Source organism: Oncorhynchus mykiss, chromosome 2 (genome assembly GCF_057628025.1).
Source record: "Oncorhynchus mykiss isolate SJ-2025 chromosome 2, ASM5762802v1, whole genome shotgun sequence".
NCBI lineage: Eukaryota > Metazoa > Chordata > Actinopteri > Salmoniformes > Salmonidae > Oncorhynchus > Oncorhynchus mykiss.
This window is the reverse complement of record NC_143023.1, coordinates 85,536,769-85,548,888: the sequence shown is the minus strand read 5'-3', so window position 1 is coordinate 85,548,888 and position 12,120 is coordinate 85,536,769. Positions and strand designations below refer to the sequence as shown.

At 41.9% G+C, this 12,120-nt stretch overlaps 1 protein-coding gene across 3 annotated transcripts in view; it reads right to left on the bottom strand.

Annotated features, from left to right (window-relative positions):
- The window catches only part of LOC110498123 (FYVE, RhoGEF and PH domain-containing protein 4), a 110,876-nt gene that overhangs the window by 27,661 nt on the left and 71,095 nt on the right, over positions 1-12,120 (bottom strand). The window lies entirely within an intron of this gene.

The following is a 12,120-nucleotide window of genomic DNA, read 5'->3' as shown; positions in this document are numbered from 1 at the left end:
TTAAACATCTGCTATCTGAGCAGCTAACCGATCGCTGCAGCTGTACATAGTCCATCGGTAAATAGCCCACCCAATTTACCTACCTCATCCTCATACTGTTTTTATTTATTTACTTTTCTGCTATTTTGTACACCAATATCTCTGCCTGTACATGACCATCTGATCATTTATCACTCCAGTGTTAATCTGCTAAATTGTAATTATTCGCCTACCTCCTCATGCCTTTTGCACACAATGTATATAGACTCTAAAAAAAAAAAGTAAAAAAAAAAAAAAGTTCTACTGTGTTATTGACTTGTTTATTGTTTACTCCATGTGTAACTGTGTTGCTGTCTGTTCACACTGCTATGCTTTATCTTGGCCAGGTCGCAGTTGTAAATGAGAACTTGTTCTCAACTAGCCTACCTGGTTAAATAAAGGTTAAATAAAACATTTTAAAAAGATGGTCTTGTAGCCCATTCCAGCCTTGTGTAGGTCTACAATCTTGTCCCTGACATCCTTGGAGAGCTCTTTGGTCTTGGCCATGGTGGAGAGTTTGGAATCTGATTGATTGATTGCTTCTGTGGACAGGTGCATTTTATACAGGTAACAAACTGAGATTAGGAGCACTCCCTTTAAGGGTTCAAATAAACATACCATTACAATTATAGACATCATTTCTTTGTCAGTAGGCAAATGTACAAAATCAGCAGGGGATCAAATACTTTTTTTCCCTCACTGTACCTATTAAGGTAAAACCACCATACATGGCACCATGTTGCTGAGGCCAAGCAAGAGGTATTGTTACATTATAGAGACACAAAGAGCTTTATCCCTCACGGTAGTCTCCATTAAGGTCAGTCATGTACACGGAACAAAAATATAAATGCAACATGTAAAGTGTTGGTTTCATGAACTGAAATAAAAGATCTCAGAAATGTTCCATACGTGTGTATGGAACATTATTTCTCGCACATTTTGTACACTAATTTGTTTACTCCCCTGTTAGTGAGCATTTCTCATTTGCCAAAATAATCCATCCACCTGACAGGTGTGGCATATCAAGAAGCTGATTAAACAGCATGATCATTATACAGGTGCACCTTGTGCTGGAGACAATAAAAGGCCACTCTGAAATGTGCAGTTTTGTCACATAACACAATGCCACAGATGTCTCATGTTTTGAGGGAGCGTGCAATTTGCATGCTGACTGCAGGAATGTCCACCAGAACTGAATGTTCATTTCTCTACCATAAGCTGTCTCCAACGTTGTTTTAGTGAATTTGTCGGTACGTCCATACGGCCCCACAACCGCAGACCACGTGTAACTACGCCAGCCCAGGACTTCCACATCCGGCTTCTTCACTTGCAGGATCGTCTGAGACCAACCATCCTGACAGCTGATGAAACTGTGGGTTTGCACAACTGACGAATTTCTGCACAAACTGTCAGAAACCGTCTCAGGGAAACTCATCTGCATGCTTGTTGTCCTCACCAGGGTCTTGACCTGACTGCAGTTTGGTGTCACACAGATATTCCGTGACGAGATCCTGAGGCCCAAATACCTTTAATAAACACAATCTCTTCAATCTTAAAAATAGATAACTTCTCTTTGCTCTAAAAGTATCATACTTTTTATAGCATACCTTCAACTTACCATACCGCTATAAAAAGGTATGACTCACTCATCATAACAAGGAAGAATCTCCAGTGGCATTCTACACTCTTAGAAAAAAGGTTTCCAAAAGGTTTCCATAGTTGAATCCCTTTTGGTTCCAGGTAGAACTATTTTGGGTTCCATGTAGAACACTCTGTAGAAAGGGTTCTACATGGAACTCAAAAGGGTTCTTTCTACCTGCAACCAAAAAGGGTTCTTCAAAGGGTTCACCTATGGGGACAGCCAAAGAACCCTTTTAGATTTTAGACAGCACCTTTTTCTCCCAGAATGTATACATGGTGCTGTACACTGAGTATACAAAACATTAAGAACACCTTCCCAATATTGCGTTTGAAACCACCCCCCCCCGCCTGTTCCCCCCAGAACAGCCTCAATTCGCCGAGGTGTCGATAAGTGATCCACAAGGATGCTGGCCCATGTTGATCCAATGCTTCCCACAGTTGGGTCAAGTTGGCTGGATGTCCTTTGGGTGGTGGACCATTCTTGATACACACGGGAAACTGTTTTGTGTGAAAAACCCAGCAATGTTGCAGTTCTTGACACAAACCGGTGCGTCTGGCACCTACCACCATAACCCGTTCAAAGGCACTTAAATCTTTTGTCTTCCCCATTCACCCTCTGAATGGCACACATATACAATCCATGTTCAATTGTATCAAGGCTTAAAAATCCTTATTTAACCCGTCTCCTCCCATTCATCTACACTGATTGAAGTGGATTTAACAAGTGCCATCAATAAGGGATCCTAGCTTTCACCTGGTCAGTTTATGTCATGGAAACAGCAGGTGTCCTTAATGTTTCATACACTCTAGCTATTTTTACACCTCCACTTCAATTAAAGACAACACAGGCTTTTACAAGAAATGGTCTAGTAGTAACCGACTAAGAAAGAAAGTCTCACGATCTCCTGGGGCGACTTTCTAAACATGGCCTAAGTTTTGTGGATAATTTTAGAGCTGGCCTCAAGAACTCGGCTGATTAAATGCTTGACATCATCTGCAATCACTTTAAAGGGGAAATTTAGAACATGTTATGGTCCATATAACCAAAATCAAGTCGCCAAGCGGAACATGTATGTTAGTGATTGTAGAGAGTCAGTGACACCCTCTATAGTAAATCTCCAGAGGTTGCTATTAACTTGTCAACCACCCTGTCATTCTGCTGTAAATCACCTACATGTTTTCACTCACAGTGAAATGCAGACCCTCTCCACGACAGAGCAGCCAGTGTGTGGCTCTAGATGTACTGTATGTCACTGATGTAAACACCTGTGGAGTGTATGGGCCTCTGGCCCTACCTGTTTCTGTTGTCTGAGTTGAAGTAGGATGAAGTTCTCTAGGACCAGATTGCCTAACCCCCAAATCTAACTTTAAAGGGGCAATCTGCGACAGGTACATCCCTTTTTTTAAATCTTTAAAATCAATGATATATACCCACTGATTCTTGAATAATAAAATTCATAAATGCCTCATGAGCTTAGTTCAACTGTCATACCTCATCAGAACCCAAAATATGTTTTACTCCATAGTTTGTAAACAATGTAATTGTAAATAAACAAAGTATGGCCTTCAAACTTGGTTAATAAAACTAGAATTGTGTTATCATGGATGGACAGTTCTTGCATCCATAACTCTGTCTATGAATTTGAGAGTGGTTACATTTTTCCAGGACCCTCCCTCAGCTGTTTACCCAAACAGTGGCAAGGTGACGACTTTGTTATTGTTTGAACTGCAGATCTCCTCTTTAAAGCTGGAATCCTTAACTGTGAAACAGCCACGTCCGTTTGTGATATTACAACAAAGAAGTTACTGCAAACAAACCCATTTGTTTCCCTTCGGACTACAGAAGAACACAATATGTACTGCAATTTATTGACCATGCTGAGACGCTACTCACACACACACACACACACACACACACACACACACACACACACACACACACACACACACACACACACACACACACACACACACACACACACACACACACACACACACGCCTCCTCATGTTAAAAGCGTCCCGCCACAGACCCCCATGCAAATTAGCAGCCAGCGTCCTGTTAAATCAAAGCATGTGGACATTAAGTTGTTAGGGAGCACAAAGAGCCCCTTTCTGGGTTATTTCAGAGACATATTTCATTCTCTTCTTCTTTGAGCTCTACCGAGGAGAATGGGGGGTTAGTTCTGTTGCTGTGGCTTCTGTGTGACAGCCTCGTGGGAGATGGGCCCATTAAAACAGCCTCAGGTCTGAATGGTCATGTTCTATCTGAGAAGGTACCAAACACCAGACCAAGCCAACATTTTTGCCATTTCTATATCACACTATTATCACAGTAAATTGAATCAACTCCTTTCCTCTTTTCTTTAATATTAATGTCAGTCTTCTGATGCAGAATGAAAACTGTATTAGCCTACATCAGATATCCTAATTGCATGTTTGCAAGGTGGGCTTCTGAGCCTGGGGTACAGGGCATAACAGGATTCTGTGGAAACTGAGCAAATATTGAATAGTGAATGCAGAGCTCAGGTGAACACAATCCCACCTGAGGCTATGTCCTTGATTTACACTATGGGAGACCTGCTACCATGGCAACTGGCCCGAACCTTCCCAAGACTACATTATATTTTACTATTGGGCAGGCAGGGAAAACTAGCCTGAGGGCATTCACTTGTTTCAAAATAATTTTAGACCGACTGTGGTGGAAATCATGGCATTCGTTTCTCAGCCAGTCAAGAGTAAATCCTCATGAATTATCCAATGAATATGATCAGACATTTATCTAGCATTTATCAAAATAATAACATAGAAATTGTTTCATATGACACATAATAAAAACATTCTTCACAGTATTGAACTGTATCATTTTATTTATCTGTTATTTTACCAGGTAAGTTGACTGAGAACACGTTCTCATTTGCAGCAACGACCTGGGGAATAGTTACAGGGGATGAATGAGCCAATTGTAAACTGGGGATTATTAGGTGACCGTGATGTTTTGACGGCCAGATTGGGAATTTAGCCAGGACACCAGGGTAAACACCCCTACTCTTACGATAAGTGCCATGGGATCTTTAATGACCGCAGAGAGTCAGGACACCTGTTTAACGTCCCATCTGAGAGACGGCACCCTACACAGGGCAGTGTCCCCAATCACTGCCCTGGCGCATTGGGATATTTTTAGACCAGAGGAAAGAGTGCCTCCTACTGGCCCTCCAACACCACTTCCAGCAGCATCTGGTCTCCCATCCAGGGACTGACCAGGATCAACCTTAGCTTCAGAAGCAAGCCAGCAGTGGTATGCAGGGTGGTATGCTGCTGGCAGAGAACTGAAAATAGACCAAATAGACCAATGTCCTCTTGATCTTTCATGACATGTCAACAGAGAAGAGGAGGATAATAGTGAGGTAGATCCATTTAGGAAAAAAATCAGATAACCTCAGATCAGTTTATGTGTTAAATCCCCCAGTGTACTGCTGGTGCTACTAAAGATATCGCTTCCTTTTAGAAGACCCCTCCCTCCCTGTCAGAATTTCCGACGTGTAATTCCGAGTTGGATGAAAGTTCAAAACATGTTTTCCCCGTCTGAGCCCAGTTGTCTTGAAAGCACTGAAGTCTGAGATTTCAGAGTTACAAGTTGTCTTGAACGCACCAAGACACACAAGAATGCATGTTTACCAATACCACCAGGCTCAGAGAGGAGGATAAAGGTATGCATGTTTACCAATACCACCAGGCTCAGAGAGGAGGATAAAGGTGTGCATGTTTACCAATACCACCAGGCTCAGAGAGGAGGATAAAGGAATGCATGTTTACCAATACCACCAGGCTCAGGTAGAAGGATAAAGGAATGCATGTTTACCAATACCACCAGGCTCAGAGAGGAGGATAAAGGAATGCATGTTTACCAATACCACCAGGCTCAGAGAGGAGGATAAAGGAATGCATGTTTACCAATACCACCAGGCTCAGAGAGGAGGATAAAGGAATGCATGTTTACCAATACCACCAGGCTCAGAGAGGAGGATAAAGGAATGCATGTTTACCAATACCACCAGGCTCAGAGAGGAGGATAAAGGAATGCATGTTTACCAATACCCCCAGGCTCAGAGAGGAGGATAAAGGAATGCATCAATTTAACAAAACCACTTCTCTCCGTAATCAGAGAGAGGAGCAGAGCATCCATATCCATTACCTCACAGAGAGAGAGGGAAAATAACAGGAGAGACCAACCACGATGCCTCTTGGAATACACAGTATCTTGTTCTTAATTGGATGCTTGAAAAGTCTGTATCTAATTTGTGGTATAACAGTATCTACTTCTAAGTGACATGATACTTTTTCTTTCCAGTCATTTCTTTCCTTAGAACATAGAACATAGTTAAATAGATATGCATACATACCATAGTTAAGTAGATATACTGTATGTAAAGGTAATGAATGTCACAGTCTTTACTGTTTGTTGCTCTAGGGCAATTCTATGATGATACAGATATTTTACAAAAACCCATTTACTTGAAGAACAGTGCAAATGCAAAGTTTGTGCTGTCATTCTGTTACAAAACTTTGCATCTGTTACTGTGTAAATGGTACAATTTTCAGTGGAAATTGTTCAAAGTATTAATTGTGCATAGAGTTGTATGTTTAAAAAAAAAAAACTTTGCAATCATTGGTTTTTGTTTGACATATATTTTCAAGTGAAAAGTCTGAGTGTCAGTGTCACTCTGTTACTGTGACATCGCCCTGTAGAACATGTTCCTCAACTATTCATTAAAGGCATTCAGCCTGGGGTGAGTCTGTGTGACAAGTACCGCCTTCACACCCCCTTAAGGGTTATGACATCACACAGAGTACCTGACCTGTTACATAAACCATTGATCATCTATCTATCTATCTCACTCACTCCCTAATCCTGAGGAAACATGTGTCACGATTCTCAAGCGAGAACTGTGAGTAAAAACAATAGGCACACCTGTATGTCTCCACCCAGTCAGCTACCTAGCACCCTGAGTCTTAAGACAGGGAGTGTCTGAGAACAACTCTGAGACTGAGCTTCAGACTATATCTTCAAACTGTATCTTCAAACTAGGATCTAAGTTACAGCTTTTACTTCTAACCAAAATAGACCAGAGAACTGTGCCCAAGGGGTCACTTTACTCTCATCACACAGAATATCCCACAATGTATAACAAATTCTGCCTGGGATTCAAAATGGGTGGTACGGGGATTTCTCATGGTGATTTCCAGTTAGGAGCCCAGATGTATGATGTAATATACAAGAAAAATGGAAGGGATTTAGATGTGAAAGTGAATACATCCACAACATATGAGTAAATATATCCACAATTCAAAACTGGTCCTTGGACCTGCAATTACGAAATATTGTGACCATAACATTACTTGATATCATTATCTGATACTTTCAGTGCAAATGCCAACAGCTGTGGGAATTGTCCAACTCCAGGAAACCTCAAAACAACATGACAATATGTTGCTAACTCTTCAATAGAACAACAGAATCAACACTATCTGAACCCCCTGTGAAAAGATGATTATATGTCCCACTGGGCAAAAAAATGGTTGAATCAACTTTGTTTCCACATCATTAAAAAAATAATAATAATACAAAACACGATGACGTTTAATCGATGTGAAAACGGATTCGATTTGCAAAAAATAGTCAACGTACGAGGATTTTGTATTTTTTTCACCCAACTTTTTTGTTGTTGTTGTTGATTTCATGTTGAATTCACGTTAGTTGACAACTCAACCAAATGCAAATAGAGAATAGACGTTTAACTGACGTCTGTGCCCAGTGGGTTGTGCCTCAGTGAAAAAGGCAAACGTGAGAGCTACACAAAATGAATGACTATGCTGTGCAGTACAGAGTCAGAGAGAGTTTAGGAGTAGGTGAGAACATCTCGTAGAACGTTGTTGGAGTGGTCTAGTCTCTGCTAGGTTCCTAGGGCTGGACGATACTTTCAAAATATCATATCCTATATGTTTCAATTTGAGATTTTATTTTAGAATACAGTTTTAACTATGTTTTATGATTAGTGCATGACCCTAGAATTGCAACAAATACATTCTAAGTGTTTTTTATGGTTTTTCATATTTCTGATGGTTTTACACTCAACCTAAACTAGGACAAATCTGAAAGTGAAGTAGTCCAATTTATAGAATGTTTTTTTAATTTAGCTCTGTATCAAAATATTGTTATGGACGGTATATTGTAAATATCCATACCGGTACGTGGAGCCATACCGGGATAGGGATATTCATGATATATTGCCCTAGTCTCTACATCTGCATCTAAAAACAGACCGAAAACAGAGAAAAATGTGAGAGAGGAGGGGAAGAGCTGAAGCACTGACATAACAAGAGAATAAACTCACCCAAAGCCTCTTCTACAGAGTAGTAGTAAATCCTTACAGGACTGACAAGGCAGCTCAAGCAGGAGTAATAGGGAAGTAACACACAATCTTCCCAGGTAGGCAAACAGGCACTGCACCTAAGAGCTAAGTGACTCAGCACAGTGGAGAGACTCACCAATGGGAAGACTCCTCCCTCACTCCCTCCATCCCCCTTCTCCCTCTCAGAACAACCAGAGGGACAACACACAGAGACAGTACATAGCACACCAACACACAAGTGCAAACACACACACGCACAAAGGCACACGTCACACACTTCACCGTAGCACTATCCCTGTGGTGATCCGAGGGAACCAAGGGTGAATTGGCTCTGAAAGAGTGTGTAATTCAATTACATGTAATAGAATGTGCTGAATTAGAATGAGATGAGAGAGAGTTGAACATTCAGCAGCCCAAAGCCCTTTATAATAAGAACTAATCAACTTCAGAAACACCTATACTGACATACCACACTCATCCTTAATAACTAGACTGCATGGAGGGACGTGTAATATACATTTATAGAACCAGGGTCCAATCTAATTCAATCAGGATTTAAGTGGTCATATCTTGATTCTTATCAAATATAGCAGGGATGGGCAACTTTAATGGGGGTGGGGGCCACAAAAACATTTTACTCATCCATACCCACACATTTTTTATTTTTTTTATTTAAATAGGCAAGTCAGTTAAGAACAAATTCATATTTTTCAATGATGGCCTAGGAACAGTGGGTTAACTGCCTTGTTCAGGGGCAGAATGACAGATTTATACCTTGTCGGCTCGGGGATTCAATCTTGCAACCTTTTGGTTACTAGTCCAACGCTCTAACCACTAGGTTACGCTGCCGCCCCATATGCAAAATTGCACCTCAAGTATTCTACTATTCTAACTCTCAACAGTAAGTTGTGACCAGTGGAGGCTGCTGAGGGGAGGACGGCTTATAATAATGGCCGGAACGGAGCAAATGGAATGGCATCAAACACATGGAAACCATTACCACGAGCCTGTTCTCCCTAATTAAGGTGCTATCAACCTCCGGTGGTTGAGACCTCGACTGACTGTATACATATTTTTTGTTTTGTCGGGGGGGGGGGGGTGAAATTGATCCGTGGGCCTACAAAAGGCGGGGCGTTGCCCACCCCTGAAATATAGCAAGGATTACAGCAGTGAGCCACAAATAAAGAAAGTATACCTTTTTCAGTCATACACTAAAACAACCTCCCATAAAACTAGGCACACACATCTTCCACATAAACCTCATTAAAGTGTTTACAAAATTCCTCACCCTCCTTTTGCTGGTCTCATTTGTTTTAATCTGGTTATGAAAGTAAAAACCCCCTTTTCAGTCTCTCTTTGTGAGGCGGTCTATACACACAGCACAAGGACAGAGACGGTGAGAGACGAGACTGCTACTCTCCTGAACACTCCTTATGTCACAGCTGGGTCCCACTCTCTAACTGTAGGTTTCTGTCGGTCTGTCCACCTCCCCATACAAACATTTACACACACAGACCTTAGCTACTACAGCATTTCTCCCCAGCTAAAAGCAGTATGAAGTCCAAAGTAAACGTTACAATGTCATCCAAGGATACTCACCAAGCACAACCAATGTTGATTTTCAAAACAGAGTTCACAAGAAACAGAACTGTGTCCTTTTGCAAAACAGCAAATGTGTTTTCAAAATGCAGTTGCCTTCTCAAAATATAAATAGATTCATCAAAAATATATTATACAGTCAAAATTGCAAACACATTCATCAAAAGAACACTACTGCTTGCAAAAAGACGAACACAACCGTACTTATCTCTTGAGTCCAAGCAGACAAAACAGAAAGTTAGTCTGTCTTTTAAAAATCTAAAGTAGATCAATACATTTCTTTACATTCACTAACTCATGATGATCAAAATTGGGAGTACAACTACCCAAAGGTGCAGAATGATGGGAAAAATATTAACATTTTATGCATATTTCACCTAACAATTCATACACATCAAATATTGTTTCTGATAAAAAAATCTGGGAAAAAATAAGCACATTGTGTGCAAGATTCATTCGTCGCTATCAACACAATCCAATTCCATGTATTCAAAATAAAGGCTGGTTTGCTCATTGTTTTGAACACTCTCCATTGGTGAACAGAAACCCTAATGGAGGAACACAACTGATATGAATGTATAGGTTTCAATCTACACCAAAGCAAAGCTCTTTAATGGAAGATCACAATGTGGAAGATGATGAGTAACACAAGAGTTATTTAGAAGGAATCCAACGTCATTCATCTCCAAATGTCTGCAATACTGTAAAAAATATGAACCCCAGGCAGTAGGCCTACCGCTATACCCCAGACAGTAGGCCTTCTCGCTATACCCCAGACAGTAGGCCTACCGCTATACCCCAGACAGTAGGCCTTCTCGCTATACCCCAGACAGTAGGCCTTCTCGCTATACCCCAGACAGTAGGCCTACCGCTGTACCCCAGACAGTAGGCCTCCGCTATACCCCAGACAGTAGGCCTCCGCTATACCCCAGACAGTAGGCCTACCGCTATACCCCAGACAGTAGGCCTTCCGCTATACCCCAGACAGTAGGGCTACCGCTATACCCCAGACAGTAGGCCTTCCGCTATACCCCAGACAGTAGGCCTACCGCTATACCCCAGACAGTAGGCCTCCGCTATACCCCAGACAGTAGGCCTACCGCTATACCCCAGACAGTAGGCCTTCTCGCTATACCCCAGACAGTAGGCCTTCTCGCTATACCCCAGACAGTAGGCCTACCGCTATACCCCAGACAGTAGGCCTACCGCTATACCCCAGACAGTAGGCCTTCTCGCTATACCCCAGACAGTAGGCCTTCCGCTAACCCCAGACAGTAGGCCTACCGCTATACCCCAGACAGTAGGCCTTCTCGCTATACCCCAGACAGTAGGCCTACCGCTATACCCCAGACAGTAGGCCTACCGCTATACCCCAGACAGTAGGCCTACCGTCATACCCCAGACAGTAGGGCTACCGTTATACCCCAGACAGTAGGCCTACCGCTATACCCCAGACAGTAGGCCTACCGTCATACCCCAGACAGTAGGGCTACCGTTATACCCCAGACAGTAGGCCTACCGCTATACCCCAGACAGTAGGCCTACCGTTATACCCCAGACAGTAGGCCTACCGCTATACCCCAGACAGTAGGCCTACCGTTATACCCCAGACAGTAGGCCTACCGCTATACCCCAGACAGTAGGCCTACCGTTATACCCCAGACAGGAGGCCTACCGTTATACCCCAGACAGTAGGCCTACTGACACAGAAGCTTTAACTGCTGGCTACTCTTCTTCCGTGGCTTAACCCAATGAGAGAAAGTCACAAGTGTTTCCCTAAAAGCTGTCTAGGTTTAAACATCTTCTATTGTACAGGGGCTCCCTGAGTGGCGCAGCGGTCAATTAGTGTAGTGATGCTAGAGGCATCACTACAGACCCTGGTTCAATTCCAGGCTGTTTCACAACCGGTCGTGATTGGCGCACAATTGGCCTAGCATTTTCCGAGTTAAGGTTTGGCCAGGGTAGACCGTCATTGTAAATAAGAATTGTTCTTAACGGACTTGCCTGGTTAAATTAACATTAATAAAATTACAGAAAGTGAATAGCTTTATCAATTTATAGTGACAGAATTAAATTATTTACCAAAGCAAAGTAAATGTTTGGTCTCCTCGGCTATAGAAGGTTGTAGCTCAGATTCTGAATGTCAAATAAACTAAAGCTTCTAAATGACCGCTAGGTACCCATTTTGATCCATCCCTAAAGCAACTTCAACAGTTGTCTGTCTGACTTGTTGTCCTTCTTACTGAGATCGCAGTGCATGTATAAATGTTAGGGCTGTCAAACAATTTTTTTAAATGTATGAGTTAATTGCACGATGTGCTGTCATTAATCGCAATTAATTGCAAATTCTGAATTTGCTCAAATTGAGAAGAAATGTAAGATATTTTTTTACAAAAAGCATAGCAAAAATAATCACTGCTTGATTTTGTCCAAAGTAATGGTTAGCAAAAT